At 38.9% G+C, this 15,174-nt stretch overlaps 1 pseudogene; it reads left to right on the forward strand.

Moving 5' to 3' along the window:
* The first annotated feature begins 261 nt into the window (after positions 1-261).
* On the forward strand, positions 262-8,288 carry LOC103943553 (annotated as a pseudogene).
* The last annotated feature ends 6,886 nt before the right edge of the window (positions 8,289-15,174 follow it).

Here is a 15,174-nt window from a genome sequence, read left to right on the forward strand (position 1 = left end):
GATGATGATGTTTGCCCGAAGGTGGAGCCCAGAACTGATTTGCTTTGGAACCATTTCGCCCAAAAGAGGGCTGCTCGCACCAATGTTAATAGATACTATTTGTGAAGTTCCAAAACAACTGCCGAACTTTGGGATAACTCAAGAAAAGGCCTTCCCTAAACTAATGCTACCAGAAGAAGCATAGGCTTGGTTAGATGAGTTTATGAACCATATAGGGGGCAAGGAGAAAGATTTACCTAGACCAGCAACTTCCATGTAAACATGACATATGTTTTATCGGCCATGTTTCATGTCGAGCATGATCAACCTCCCATGATGGAAGGTGATTACGTGGTGACAGAACCTATGATGGCACATGTTAGTGTGGAGCAGGTAGGACAAGGAGAACCCAATCGTGCAGAATTGCCCGAACAGTCAATAAAAAAACATGAGAGAATATACTCAGACAAAGTGGTCTTTGTTCGCCCAAGTTTAACCTTAGCCAATCATCTCAAACCCATATACGTAATTGCTTACTTGGAAGGGGTACCTTTCAAAAAGGTCTTGATTGATGGAGAGGCTGCGGTCAATGTGTTGCCCTACAAGCATATGAAGAGAATGTGCAGAAGAGAGAAAGATCTTATCCATACGGATCTTACAATTTCTAGTTTCTCAGGAGCTGTCACCCGGACTCATGGGATCTTACCATTAGAGGTCAATTTAGGTTCAAAACAAATCATGCTGGCCTTTTTTGTGGTAGGCAGTACTTCCATTTATGGGGCTTTACTGGGTAGAGATTAGATTCAGCAAAGTCTCTCTATGCCATCTACCTTACACTAACAAGTGGTTGTCTACTATGAAGAAAGGGAAACATGACCTGGGTTCTGGGAGATGGTGGAGGCTGAATCACGGTCATTTCTCCCTACAGCCAATATCGCAGAAGCCAACTTCTACAATCCCAGTGTTGGATTCTTTAATGTTTAGGAGCTAATAAGAACGGCCGCCCGACTAAGGTGACGGCCCAAAAGCTTCTAGAACAAGGGTTATCCATTACAATGGAGGAATGAGATCAGCTATATATCATCCCAATTCCACAACACCATTAATATCAGAACAAAAAATGAGGGACCAGGTGATTGCAGTTAGGTTCTTGATAAAAAGACTGTTGGTATATGGAAAAGAAAAAAGACAAGAAAGTGATAACTTAGCCATAGAAGATGAACAGTCAAGTGGAGGGGCTTCGAGTAGCCAGAACCAAGAAGAAGAATCTTTTGGGGAGGAGTTAGAAGCAGTCATCCAAATGGCTGAGGATATATATGACTTGGATGGGCCAGAGGATTTGCCCTAAAATTCAGAACTGCTTGAGTTTTTGTGTGCAGAGCCTGACAAACCAGCTCTAGAAGTACATGACCCCTTGGAGACCGTTGATTTGGGGACTAAGGGGGATCCAAGGCCTATATAGGTCAACGGTTTCTTGGAAACCAAATATCAGGCAAGGATTGTCGACCTTCTGCATGAGTTTGAAGACCGTTTTGCTTGGCACTACACCGAAATGCCAGGTTTAGATCCAACCTTAGTAGAACATAAGATGCCTATCAAGAAGGGGTTTAAACTTGTCAAGTAAGCACCACGAAGGATGTTAAAAGAAGATTTGAGGTAAAGGTAGAGGTACAAAGAAGAAATCTCTTTTCCATCTTCGATAAAAGATTCAGCTTGGATGTAATGACTGAAGAGCCCAAGATAGAAGATTGAAGGTCACTCATTATTCAATACCTGGATGTTCCTTCTTTTCCCACAAGTAAAAAGAATAGACAACAAGCAACTAAATATGTGTGGTGGGAAAAGAATTTGCTAAGAAAGACCACAGATGGATTGTTGCTGAAATGCTTAGGCCAAAAAGAATCTATGAGAGTCATGGCCGAAGTGCATGAGGGGATTTGTGGAGCACACCAAGTCGGAACTACGATGAGGTAGCTACTAAGAAGATATGGCTATTTATGGCCCGAGATGGAGAAAGATTGCAAAGCTTATGCCCGATGATGAGAAGAATGCCAAAGACATGGGCCACTCCAACACGTGCCTTTAGTGCCCTTGAACCCCATAGTCAAACCTTGGCCCTTCAGAGGGTGGGCAATGAACTTCATCGGGCAAGTTCATCTAGCTTCTAGCAAGGGACACGCTTTCATAATTGTAGCAACAGATTACTTCACCAAATGGGTAGAAGCTTTAACAGTAAAAACCATAACCTCAGCTACTGTTAAAAAGTTCATTGAAACCAAGATCTTACACAGATTTGGAGTGCCCGAGACAATTGTCACAGATCACGAGCCATCTTTTATTTCAAGAGAGGTAGAAGAGTTCACAAGAAAGTTCAAGATAAAAATGATTCAGTCTAGTCCTTATTACCCCCAGTCAAATGGTTAAGCCAAAGCCAATAATAAAATCTTGGTAAACATTATCAAAAGAATGGTGGCAAATAGTCTAGAAAAGTGGCACGAGAAGTTGGGAGATACTTTGTAGGCCTATAGAACTTCCAAAAGGGCAGGAACTAGGACTACACCTTACGCTTTAACCTTCGGGGCAAGATGCCGTGATTCCTATGAAGATTAATGTAAGTTCGGTCAGAATTCAGAACCAGTTCGGGCTACATAATGAAGAATACATTGAGGCTATGTGTCAAGGAATTGAAGCCTTGGACAAGATTCAAGAAGGAAAGAAAGCTGTTACCTGAGTGTACAACAAAAGGGTAAAATTGAAGACTTTCTAGGAGGGAGACCTAGTATGGAAGGCAATCTTGCCCTTAGAAGTCCAAGTGAGGGGCTTTGGGAAATGGAGTTTGACTTAGGAAGGCCCTTTCATTATTCATTAAGCTTTGGATAGGGGAGGATATTACTTGGCCGATTTAGAAGGAAATTCATAGAAACATCCAGTTAATGCTAAATTTATGAAGAAATATTGTCCGACTTTATAGGATATTAGGGATTGTTACATCGAAGAGGGTTAAGTGGTTTGAAAGGTCTAAAGACAGTTAACATCTTCATCACAGTTGAGTTGAAAAATGAAAGAGCAACTAAAGTAAAGAGAACATTTTCATTTCATTAAATGATAAAGTTACATGAATAGCCTAATCAACTCCTTTGAAGCAATTATCCTAGGATGATATGATAGCATAAACATGAAGATCCTACTCAACTCCTCTGAAGCAATAAAATCCCTCTGCATCCACGCTTAGAGGGCCTAGGGAGTTATTTGGGCCCATTAAAGTCTCTCTATGGAATGGAAAAATTGGGGGCATAGACTAAGGCTGAGACCCATTACTAATCTCATGGTTGAACCCGTCATTCGAATAAATGAGAAGCTGATGGATACTTTGACACTTGAGGAGAAGAAGGCTTGGGCTGATGATAGTCTTCTCGAAACTTTGGTGTTTACCCCAAAGCATACACCTATGATGATGAAGTGACCAAGAATACAGAAGCCAAGATTTGCCTTAAGCATGTTGTTTTTTGTAGCTATTGAAGCCTGAGATATCCATGCAAGTCCCAAGGAAAACACTCCACCTTCATCAAAGAAAAACTCATTACCCAGGCTAGGCCAAAGGCGATGAAGACTATATAACAAGCAGCGCATAATCGAAATCTCCTCACTAATCTCACAAGAGGGTTGGGTTCAAATTTTAGGTGATATCAAGAACTGAGAAAGCTAGGAAGGATGGTGAAGATTTTGATAATTCTGAGAAGTTCAGAATATATTGAAAGCTCTAAGTTATTGGAGTGCTTAATCAAGTAGTCAATGAAGGAATTTATAGTGAACAGTCGATTTAGAAATTGAATTCATGGGTTAGCGCAAGGGTCTAAAGTACAACGGTTGTTTAATTAATGCAAATCCCAAGGGATGGTGTGCACGTGAGATGGTTGTTCAATCATGATTAGCACCTCGGGTTGCAAGCTTAATAACGATTGAATGGGGCACTGTTTGGGTTAATATTTAAACTTTGGGCTTCAAAGGGAAGGAAGCCTAATTAAGCTCAATAAAGAAAGTCTGCCCGAAGCCTAGAGTCAAGCCAGGTCATCCATCTCAAGACAAAATGACGGCCCCCATTAAATGCAATGGCTAGGTGCTTACAAGAGAAGTGACAACCGATGGAAATCCACCTACTTTTGGCCCAAAAGTATTTTTGGATGGCAGAACATGTAAAAATGTTGATGATTCATTACCCTTCAGTTACTTTCGGGCAAGAACAGAAACATCACAGTTAGGTTAATTCATCTATAAAAAGAGGAAGAAGGCCTAGAGACAAGGACACTCAACCAATCCAATAAACAAATATACAACTTGTTTCTCAATCAAGCAAATACTCAGAAAGCTGCTCTTTGTCCAAATCCTGCACCCTTTTCAGCCTTAGATTTCCCGTAGAAAGACATCTTTTGTCTATGTAAAAGCTTTGCTACTTTCCCCCAAATGTTGTGGTATCGATTCTCTTGTGTAAACTTGTTTACCCTTCATCCCTCTTTATTACTCAACCCTTTGTAACTGCAAAGAAAAGAGATTGCAAGAAGCTTTAACCTTGCTCAACAAGGTGAAATCTTGCCCGACTCTTTTTGTTTGGCCCTTCCATTAATAGATCTGATGTTATAATGTATCCCTCAATATATATGCAAGTCATTTTCGGTCTCCTGATGATCCAAAGTTCTATTAACTCCCATATCTGGTTCACTTAGTACTTTTACTATCAGAAAAGTAAATGAAACTAATGTCTCAATCAGATCTGAATCCCCATTCTTTAAAAGCATACAAGATAAACAAAAGTCCTTGATCTCAAGGCATAAAAAAGAACTTAATGTGGACTTAACCCATCCATGACAATCCTTTGATGATGAGAAGTCAGAGTAACTTGGGACGCAAGTAATCGACTTAAATACACTCATTCTACATTAGCCATACAAAGATAGCAGTGGCACGCCTTAACACTTAGCTAGTTTTGGTTGCGAGCCTCCTAGCCTTCATCTAAGGTCCGATAAAGGAAACTTTCGCAACTAACTCTGTCATGCCAAACAAACGAGCGAGATCCCGACAGTCAACCAAAGTGTCAACTCCTTAAGGAGCTGTGTGCTCGAGCCAGAGACCTTTCTTAGCAAAATTCATGCCCGAACAGCAGCTTCCATTGGTCCTCCAACTGCACAACCAATTCCAGCACCAGAGAAAATGTAAGATCCTACATTGCCCAGGGGAGTGATCCTTATATGTATATTCTCATCCCTACCTAGCATAAGGCATTTTGGGAGCTCACTGGCTTCGGGTTCCATGGGAACTCCGAAGTTAAGCGAGTAGCATGTGAGAGCACTTCCATGATGGGTGACCCACTGGGAAGTTCTCATGTGAGTTCCCAAAAACAAAACCGTGAGGACGTGGTCGGGGTCGAAAGTGGACAATATCGTGCTACGGTGGTGGAGCAGGCTCAGGATGTGACAATTTGGTATCAGAGCCTAACCTTGGCCGTGGTGTGCCGACGTGGATGTCGGGCCTCTAAGGGGGGTGGATTGTAAGATCCCATATCGCCCAGTGGAGTGATCCTTATATGTATATTCCCATCCCTACTTAACACGAGGCTTTTTGGGAGCTCACTGGCTTCAGGTTCCATGAGAACTCTGAAGTTAAGCGAGTAGCACGCAAGAGCAATCCCATGATAGGTGACCCACTGGGAAGTTCTTGTGTGAGTTCCCAGAAACAAAACCGTGAGGGCGTGGTCGGGGCTCAAAACGGACAATATCGTACTACGATGGTGGAGCGGGCCGGGGATGTGATGGATCCCGAGTTGGGATGTGATAGAAAAAGTTGACCCTTTTCGCGCTACGACTAACAATGCTCGAAAAGACAGCAACCGGCCTAGGAACCCTTAGTTTCATCTAGGCAACAGTGGTTCTGCTAGGCAGTTTCACCATTGTATTGGACCAGACCAACTTTTGGTTCATCACAATCATTTTGTTGATAGAAGGGACAATAATTTTTAGCAGGAGCCATGAGCTAGAGTGGCAGCACCAAGCCACATAGTCCATAACCAACGTTGGTATCAACAACTTTCGTGAGCTGCGAATCAACTCAAGTGTTGTGATCCACAGCATCAGAGCATTTTTTAGGCTTGTGTAAAAACTTGCAGTCAGGAAACAAAGTCAATGCAGCAGAGACATTGCAAGGACTAATGGAAATTCGGAGTTATCGCAAAACTCTGATCGTCAAAGAAAGATAGTCCGGACTTGGACTAGCTTGGAAGTCCCTCTCTTGCCTTACGCACAATGGATTTTTCACGCCAAGCATATAAGTAAGCTACTTTACTAGCTCCAGCTCCTGTCCGCCTTACCATTCGTGGTTTTTTCGCTGCTGAAGCTCGTGAAGCACAACTATGGAGAGATCGCAAAGGGGGACACTGACAAGAGGACCAAGTAGTCTCTTCTTAGTATTTTTTATTCGTTAGCATTGGCATCAGCTCTGTTGTTTCTTATGGAGAATTCTTACAGTGAGTTTATGTTAAGCTATTGTAAATTGTTGGAAGAGGTGAACAAGGAGTGTGATTTAGGGCCTTCGAGGTTGGTTTCGATTAGGAGGTTTTTTTATGATGCGTATTTAAGGTGTGTTGATGGAAGCATTTTTTCTGGCTTGAAGATGGATATGGTTACTTTTGGAATAGAATTGTTGGGTTCGAATTCCCTCGATGAGAAGCTCATTGGAGTGAGAATTCTTCAACAGTTTTCAATGAACCCGCAATATTCAGATGATACATTGCAAAAGATTTGTATAAATATTGCAGCGATTGAAAGATTGGTTAAGATTTTGAATTGGACAGATCAAAAAGAGGAAGATATCAAACGGTCAGTAGCACAGATTTTGTCAAAACTGGCTGGCAAAAATCAAAACTCCATATAGGTAGCTGGAGTTCCCAGCGCAATGGAATCAATCTCATCTATGCTCCAAACCTGTAGAAGCTTAAGGGGTGCAGTTGATGAGATCAATGAAAAAAGATCATTTCTGGCCACCCAAACTATGAATTCTTGACATTCAACCACTTGGGATTACTTATTTTGAAGAAACTTCCGTGTGTTCACCACAGCTGTGGGAAGATTGGAAACACAAGAGGCATTCAGCCCAAGATCATAGACTTTACACATGCTGACGAGAGACTTCTAAAAGAAGTGACTGATATGCCAAACGATCAGATACTGACACTGAGATGATCACTCCAGTTGGTGAAGAGGCTTGCAAGCACAACTGGAAACACAAGAAAGAACTAAGGTGAAATCTTTCGGAGATAGTTTTCACAATCAGCAATATCAGAGATATTTTGAGATATGGAGAGAAACATCCAATGCTGCAACAATTGGGAATTGAAATCTTAACGAGTTTGGCGCTGGAGGCAGATGCAACTGAGAGAGTAAGTGGAATAGGTGGAGTTCTTAACGAGTTGTTCAACATTTTCTTTAACAAGGGAATGCTGGGGAATAATAAACAGGTGAGGACTAAAGCTGGAGAACCACTGGCTATAAATTGGGAGTACTTGAAAACCTCGTTGAAGCTCTTGAGGTTCAATTGCTTTGCGTGAATGCTGCTAGGATTCTTAGGAATCTGTGCACCTACAATACCTTAAACTGTTTCCACCAGCTGAAGAGAATTATGAATGCAGCACCTAAGTAAGTTCTTCCTTGCTACATTACCTACCTCTACTTTTATTCGGTACTAACATATGTTAAGTACGAGTAATGTTTTCTTGCCGAAGAATCAGATATATATAAGTTTGACAAATCGAGTATAACATGTGACTAGAGGCTATAGGTTTTTTTCTGCACTAGAGACTCATTTCTTATGCATTTGGCTTCAATTGCAGATGCTTCGGGTAATCACTTTAGAAGAACACAAACTGCAGGAAGCAATGGTAGGACTAGCAGTGCCAGTTTTAGCATTCTTGTCTCCCACGCCTCATGTTTAAGAAAGCCGGAATCACTGAGGGAGAAGTGGCAAATGAACTAGTCCATATTCTGAAGAAGTTCAGGCATCCACCAATCAAAGTTTCAAAAATAAGGAGGTTTTCCATAGAGCTGGCAATCTTTATGATGAGAGACAAACCGGAAAATGTCCGAGCTTTCAAGGATTTGGGGATGGAAAATGAGCTGGAGTTTGTGCTAGAGACAATCGCAGAACTTGAAATCTTCAACATATTCTCTGGTACCGTAGGAATGAGCCAGCACAGCACGACGATCCATTCACTGGTAAAGACTGCTTTGGGGTTGCTAGTTGAAGGATGGAATGAAGCAGCATAATGCAGTATTCATCAAATTCATTACATACGTGGAAATCAAAATAATCTTGTAAACATGTTTGCCTTTTAAGTTCATCAAATTCACTTAAACACAAATAAATTTATATTAATTTTTTTGGAGAAAGTTCTTGTATTGTAAATTAAACTGTAAATGCGATTATATTTACACGAATTATCAACATTCAAATTTCTACTTAATCAAGGAAGTTGTTGCCTTCCATCACGAAATTATCAAGAGCATTCACCCTTACACCTGAAGTCCTGATTCTGCTCACTAACCAATAGGTTGTTTAAAATAATATATTCATTTGTGTTGTGGACACTGAATAAGAACCTGAAACCAGAAGAAACCATTTTTTTTTGGGATGTGTTATCCACACATCCCATTTTACTTCTCACACAACCTTGATAATTTCTGTCCGTTGATCTTCTTCAATTCATCCAATCTGACGGCCGAAAATTAAAAGGGTGTGTGAGAAGTAAAATGAGATGTGTGGATATCACATCCTTTTTTTATTTTATTTTTTATGTTACAACTAAAATCAACACAATTTTTCACAGCAATCCTTCTATTCTTTTCCGTTTTCCTGTTCGGGTTTTCCTATTCCGACGAGCATTTCACAAATCATGAACCCTGACACTTTAGTTACAAACAAATACAATCATATTGTCCACGGAGAAAATGAAAAAAATAAAGGAAGGAAAAGAGTCACCCATCGATTGTGGTTGTTTCTAGAGAAGTTAAAATCCCAACGACGTATCAAACCATCCATGACATTGCTTGCTGTTATAAATAGGTCAAAGTTAGAGAGATAACCTTTTTAACGGTAGGTGCAAGGTAGATGTTAAATGTCACACTAAAAATATAGCACAAGAGGATAACAAATAAAAACAGAGGAATAGATGATGTTACTGGTATTTTTCTCTCGTTCTCTTCTTCTTATATTTTCTGTATATGTTTTGATTGCAATCGAGTGCTCTATTTATAGAGCAACTCGTATTACTACATTTGAAATTTACAACTCACTTTTTGACAAATGACATCCTGAATTCCCATAGTCAGTTTTCAAACTGTCATGGGAATTGACAATGTATATGTTTATTCATAAACAATGCAAATGTTAAAAGCCAATTTGTAAGGGCATTGAAAAACTCCACCAAAACACTGTGGGCATTCACTACCCATTAGCATTTTCAACACTCCCCCTTGGATGCCCACATATCAACATCAATTGCCTCGTTAAAACCTTGATTGGAAAAACCCAGTGGGAAAAAACCATAGCGAAGGAAAAAGAGTACAACTTTTCTTGGATCGTTGATATAGTGTCAAGTATGCTTATGTTGCCTCGTTAAAACCTTGATAGGAAAAACCAGTGGGAAAAATCCTAATCGAAGGAAAAAGAGTACAACAAGCATGTATCATGGATGCTCCCCCTGATATGTATCTCCCCCTAATTCCGCATTCTCCAAATTTAGCTGTTTGGTAAGTCGACGTAATCCGATGCTTTACACTAACTTCTGAAACATGCACTTTGGTAGAGATTTGGTGAACAAGTCTGCCAGAATTTCATTTGAACGAATTTGTCTGACTTTAATAACTTTAGCCTTCTGAAGCTCATGTGCACTGAAAAACTTTGGAGATATGTGTTTAGTCTTATCGCCCTTAATGAATCCTTCCTTCATTTGGGCAACACAGACTGCATTATCTTCATGGATGACAGTTGGATTGTCTATCTTCGAAGTTAGACCACATGAATTCCGGATATGATAGATCATTGATCTTAACCAAGAACATTCACGACTTGCTTCATGTAAAGCAAGTATTTCTGAATGATTTGAAGATGTAGCAACTAATGTTTGCTTGGTTGAGCGCCATGAGATTGTTGTATCTCCATTCTTAAACACATATCCAGTTTGTGAGCGAGCTTTATGCGGATCAGAGGGGAAACCAGCATCTGCATATCCAACAAGGACCTGATCATTTGTGGAGTTCTTTGAGTAGAAAAGACCTATGTCTGTTGTCCCACGAAGGTATTGCAATACATCTTTGATACCCTTCCAATGGCGAATTGTTGGAGGAGAGGTATACCTTGCTAACAAGTTAACTGAAAAAGCTATATCTGGTCTAATACATTGTGCTAAATACAACAAAGCACCTACTATACTCAGATATGGTACTTCTGGACCAAGGACCAGTTCATCATCTTCTTTTGGATGGAATGGATCTTTCTTAATGTCCAAAGAACGAACGACCATTGGCGTGCTGAGTGGATAAGCCTTGTCCATACCAAATCGCTTCAGAATTTTTTCAATGTAAGCTGATTGGTGGACCAAAATTCCACTAGCACAATGCTCGATCTGCAGGCCAAGACGATATTTTGTTTTCCCAAGGTCTTTCATTTCAAATTTGCTTTTTAGATATTCAGCAGTTTTATTGAGCTCTTCAGGAGTTCCAACTAGATTCATATCATCAACATATACTACCACTATAGCGAATCCAGAATTGGATTTCTTAATGAACACATAAGGGCCAATAACGTTGTTGATATACCCTTCTTTGATCAAATACTCACTGAGAAGATTATACCACATTCGTCCAGATTGTTTCAGACCATACAATGATCGCCTTAATTTGATCAAGAGCATACCTCGTGGTTTGTTACTTGTTTCAGGCAACTTAAGTCCTTTTGGGACTTTCATATAAATGTCAGTATCTAATTCTCCATATAGATACGCAGTGATGACATCCATAAGTCGCATGTCAAGTCTTTCTAAAACCACTAAACTTATTAAGTAATGGAATGTAATTGCGTCCATTACAGGAGAGTATGTCTCCTCATAATCAATTCCAGGTCTTTGAGAAAAGCCTTGTGCAACGAGTCGTGCTTTGTATCTTGCGATCTCGTTTTTCTCATTGCGTTTCCTTGTGAATACCCATTTGTAACCCACGGGGTTTACATTAGGCGGGGTTTGGACTATTGGTCCAAAAACATTCCTCCTTTCCAAGGAATTTAATTCTGCCTGGATTGCATCTTTCCACTTAGGCCAATCCTGTGTCTGTTTGCATTCATCAACAGAGCGGGGCTCAATATCATCACTTAAGATGATTTCAGTGGCTACTGCGAATGCAAACATATCATCGATGATTATTTCATTCTGATCCCACAATTCATTTGTACATGCATAGTTTCTGGAGATTTCTTTGCTTTCATGTACTTCTGTCTCTTCAGGGACATATGTCTCATCAAGGATATTTTCTTTTTCTAGAAGTCTAGAATCATGAATTGTGGATGTATCATTCATTTTCTCTTCCTGAATGATTTCATTTGGATTCAGTTGTGCCCTCGACTTTCTCTTTCGAGGGGCTGAATCTTTTGAACCTTGGGGTCTACCACGCTTCAGGCGTGCACTAGATGAATCATTTGCTGTCACTTTATTTTGTCCAATAGGGGCATCAATTCTTGCAGGAGCATTTGTAGCTGGTATATGTGATTTTGTCACTTTCATAGCATCATTAAATGCATCCGGCATTTGATTGGCAATGCTTTGAAGATGAACTATCCTTCTCACTTCATTTTCACATTGAATGCTGCAAGGATCAAAATGAGACAAGGTGGGAACAACCCATGTCAGCTCTTTCCGTTCTTCTGGAACGGTTTTTTCTCCCCCTAACGACGGGAAAATTGTCTCATCAAAGTGACAATCAACAAAACGAGCTGTAAACATATCACCTGTCAAGGGTTCCAAATATCTAATGATGGATGGTGAATTAAAACCCACGTAAATTCCCAGTCTACGCTGAGGTCCCATTTTAGTGCGTTGCGGCGGTGCAATAGGCACATAAACAGCACAACCAAAAACTCGTAAATGTGAGATGTTTGGCTGATGTCCAAACACGAGTTGTACTGAAGAGTATTGATGGTTGGCTATAGGTCTCAATCGAACCAATGATGCAGCATGTAAGATGGCATGTCCCCATGCAGAGACTGGTAATTTGGTTTTCATAAGCAGAGTGCGAGCTATTAACTAAAGTCGCTTGATCAATGCTTCTGCTAAACCATTTTGAGTATGGACATGAGGAACAGGGTGTTCAACATCAATGCCCAATGTCATGCAATAATCATCAAAGGTTTGAGACGTAAATTCACCAGCATTATCAAGTCGGATTGACTTAATGGGATAATCTGGGAACTGTGCTCGTAACTTAATTATCTGAGCAAGAAGTCTTGCAAAGGCTACATTCCGAGTAGACAAGGGACAAACATGTGACCATCGGGTAGATGCATCAACCAAAACCATAAAATATCGAAATGGTCCACATGATGGTTGAATAGGCCTACAAATATCCCCTTGAACTCTTTGCAGAAATGATGGGGATTCAGTAGAACGTAAATCGTATTACACTCAGTCTTGTTCATGTCAGAATACCTCTGCATGAACTTATGTGTCAGCATATGTCGATGAGCACCTGATAGTATGTTCGTTTATTCAAGATATGACGATTTCTTGAAGTTATATGTTTTATATGTGAAATATTGTGACGTATTGCATTCTTGAGATTTTGTTGGCTATGGTAAGTATTTTCATACTATACGTAGTATGTTATATTTGGAAACTATACTTGTTTTACAATGAACGTTATTACATTTTTGAAAAGGTTTTACAAAGCTTTATTTCTCAGGCCCACTCACCCTTGATTTTTGCCGCTCCAAGTTTTAGTAGTTGTCGTGTCGACAAGGATTTTTGGCAAATCTTGGTATAGGTGATTACCTTCGATGGTATAATTTTTATCCTACTTTTACTGTACTTTACTTATACTCTAACATCACATGTAAATTGAATTCAATCCCGCTCACATGTGCACTCTTACATTTAGGCACTTTTAGGTTTAAATTTATTCACATTTTCCACATTTACTATGCTTTATGGCTTCGTCACCTTTCTGGAGTAGGCCAGCACAGCTCGATTCGAAGTCCAGGTGAACATTCGGAGTCCGAATGTGTCATGATTAGAATCAAATTTTGATCAATGCACTAAAACACCTAAATTTCAAGTCAATTCATTTATAAAACTTATATTGCACAATCCTCAGATTAAAATTTAAATGTTATATTTGACTATTTTAACTATGTAAAATAAAATAAAAACTTCAAACTACAGATTGCAGTAATGTTTCTATCCGAAAAATTGGAAGGATTCCCAGGTACAACACTACAAAACACAACCTTGAATGCATAAAAACGAGAGAGTTTTAATGAAGCACTCCTGATACTATTCAAATTTAATCTTAAGGACATTTTCAATGTGAAAAGTCCTTAATGGATCAAATTCTTTTCTTTATTTATTCTTATACTATTATATCATTATTATAGTGGGGTCCACAATGATTTTAACATTTTGTCTAGTTAAAATACATTATTTTGCATGATACTATACCACTTATGTTACTTTTCATCTTTTGCTAATCTGCTACCAACTTTTCATGCTTTCATCATGTTGTTGATGTTGTGCAGCTCATCTTCTATCAAATGGTTTTAGTATTGTTCATCTCCTTCTGTTAGTTCTGCCTTTCTTTCTCTATCTTCTTTTGCCTTGTAATACATATTTGATGTTTTTCCTTTGAAATTCTGATGCTTCCATTAGGGCTAATGACAGACTTTTGCCTTGCTGTAAATATACATTTATTCTTCTTGTGATAATAAAATCATGTCATACCTAAAATCTTCAAACTCATCTAAAGCTAACTTTTGGATTTCTTGAAATCTCAAAATATTTTTGTATGAAGGAGTCCATTTGTGTGGGAGATAGAGGATAGTCTAAAAGAGTCTTCATTAATCATTGCTATATGCCTAATTTTCTCCTTATGCATATGTACATACTAATCTAAAGGACTGCTAATAAAACTTATACAAATTTCTTTCCACTCTTCTAGATAATCTTCTACCACTTCTATAAGCTTTTCAAGAAATGATTCTAATTGTGCACTATAGTTAATGGATATTTTATCAAGATAGCCAAATTCTAATAGTTAGGCTGGAGTAATTTATATTACATTATGCTTCTTCTGATGCTCATAACTAAAATGTCATGGTCTAAAACCTCTCATATTAATCCTGGCTATGGTTGGGCTAATCTCTAATTTACAAATACAACTCTATGTACTATCACAAAGACATGGTATATATTTCTTTGCAATAATATTCATATTTGGTTTTGGATCAAAGATGGATTGATATAAAGCACTGTAATTGTAACTCTTTTATGGATTGTGATGCTCTGCTTAAGATCTCATTTTACATATCTAGTGGCATTATTCTTGATTTTGCTTTTGAAATTTTATCTAATAAGATATCATCTTTTATTAAGTCTAAGGATATATTCCTAAAAAAATCTTTCATATTTTTCTTGTTTTTCTTTGTCTGTCAGATGCTGATGCTGCTAATTTATTTGATGTTGCTCCATTTCAACATCTTCTTATAAGATCTCGATCTTATTCTCTCTCTCTTCAATAGGCTCATTAGCCTCTTGTTCTTTATTATTGGATTCAATAACCTCTTTTTCTTTATTCTTATGCTAATCAATTTCAGTGCCTATTTTCAATTCTTTTTTTAAGGTGTTACTTGCCTTATGCTGCATTCTAAGAGATTGGAGTTCTTGGTTCATTTTGGTGAACTAGTTAAGCAATGCCTCATGGTATCTAGAAAGGGCTTGGAGGCTGTGTTCAAGAGAATGAATATGATGCTGGCTTTGATGAAAATTAAAATTAAAGCTACCAAATTCTTGTTCTAAAGCTCTAATTCATTTTTCATGACCTAATCTCATGTTTGGCTGCTTAATTTGAACATTCCAAAAATTGTCTAAGAGAACTGTTGCCTATTAGTGAGTCT

This window comes from the organism of the source record quoted next, unplaced genomic scaffold (genome assembly GCF_019419815.1).
Source record: "Pyrus x bretschneideri cultivar Hongxiangsu unplaced genomic scaffold, Pyrus_bretschneideri_v1 Contig135, whole genome shotgun sequence".
NCBI classification, from domain to species: Eukaryota; Viridiplantae; Streptophyta; class Magnoliopsida; order Rosales; family Rosaceae; genus Pyrus; species Pyrus x bretschneideri.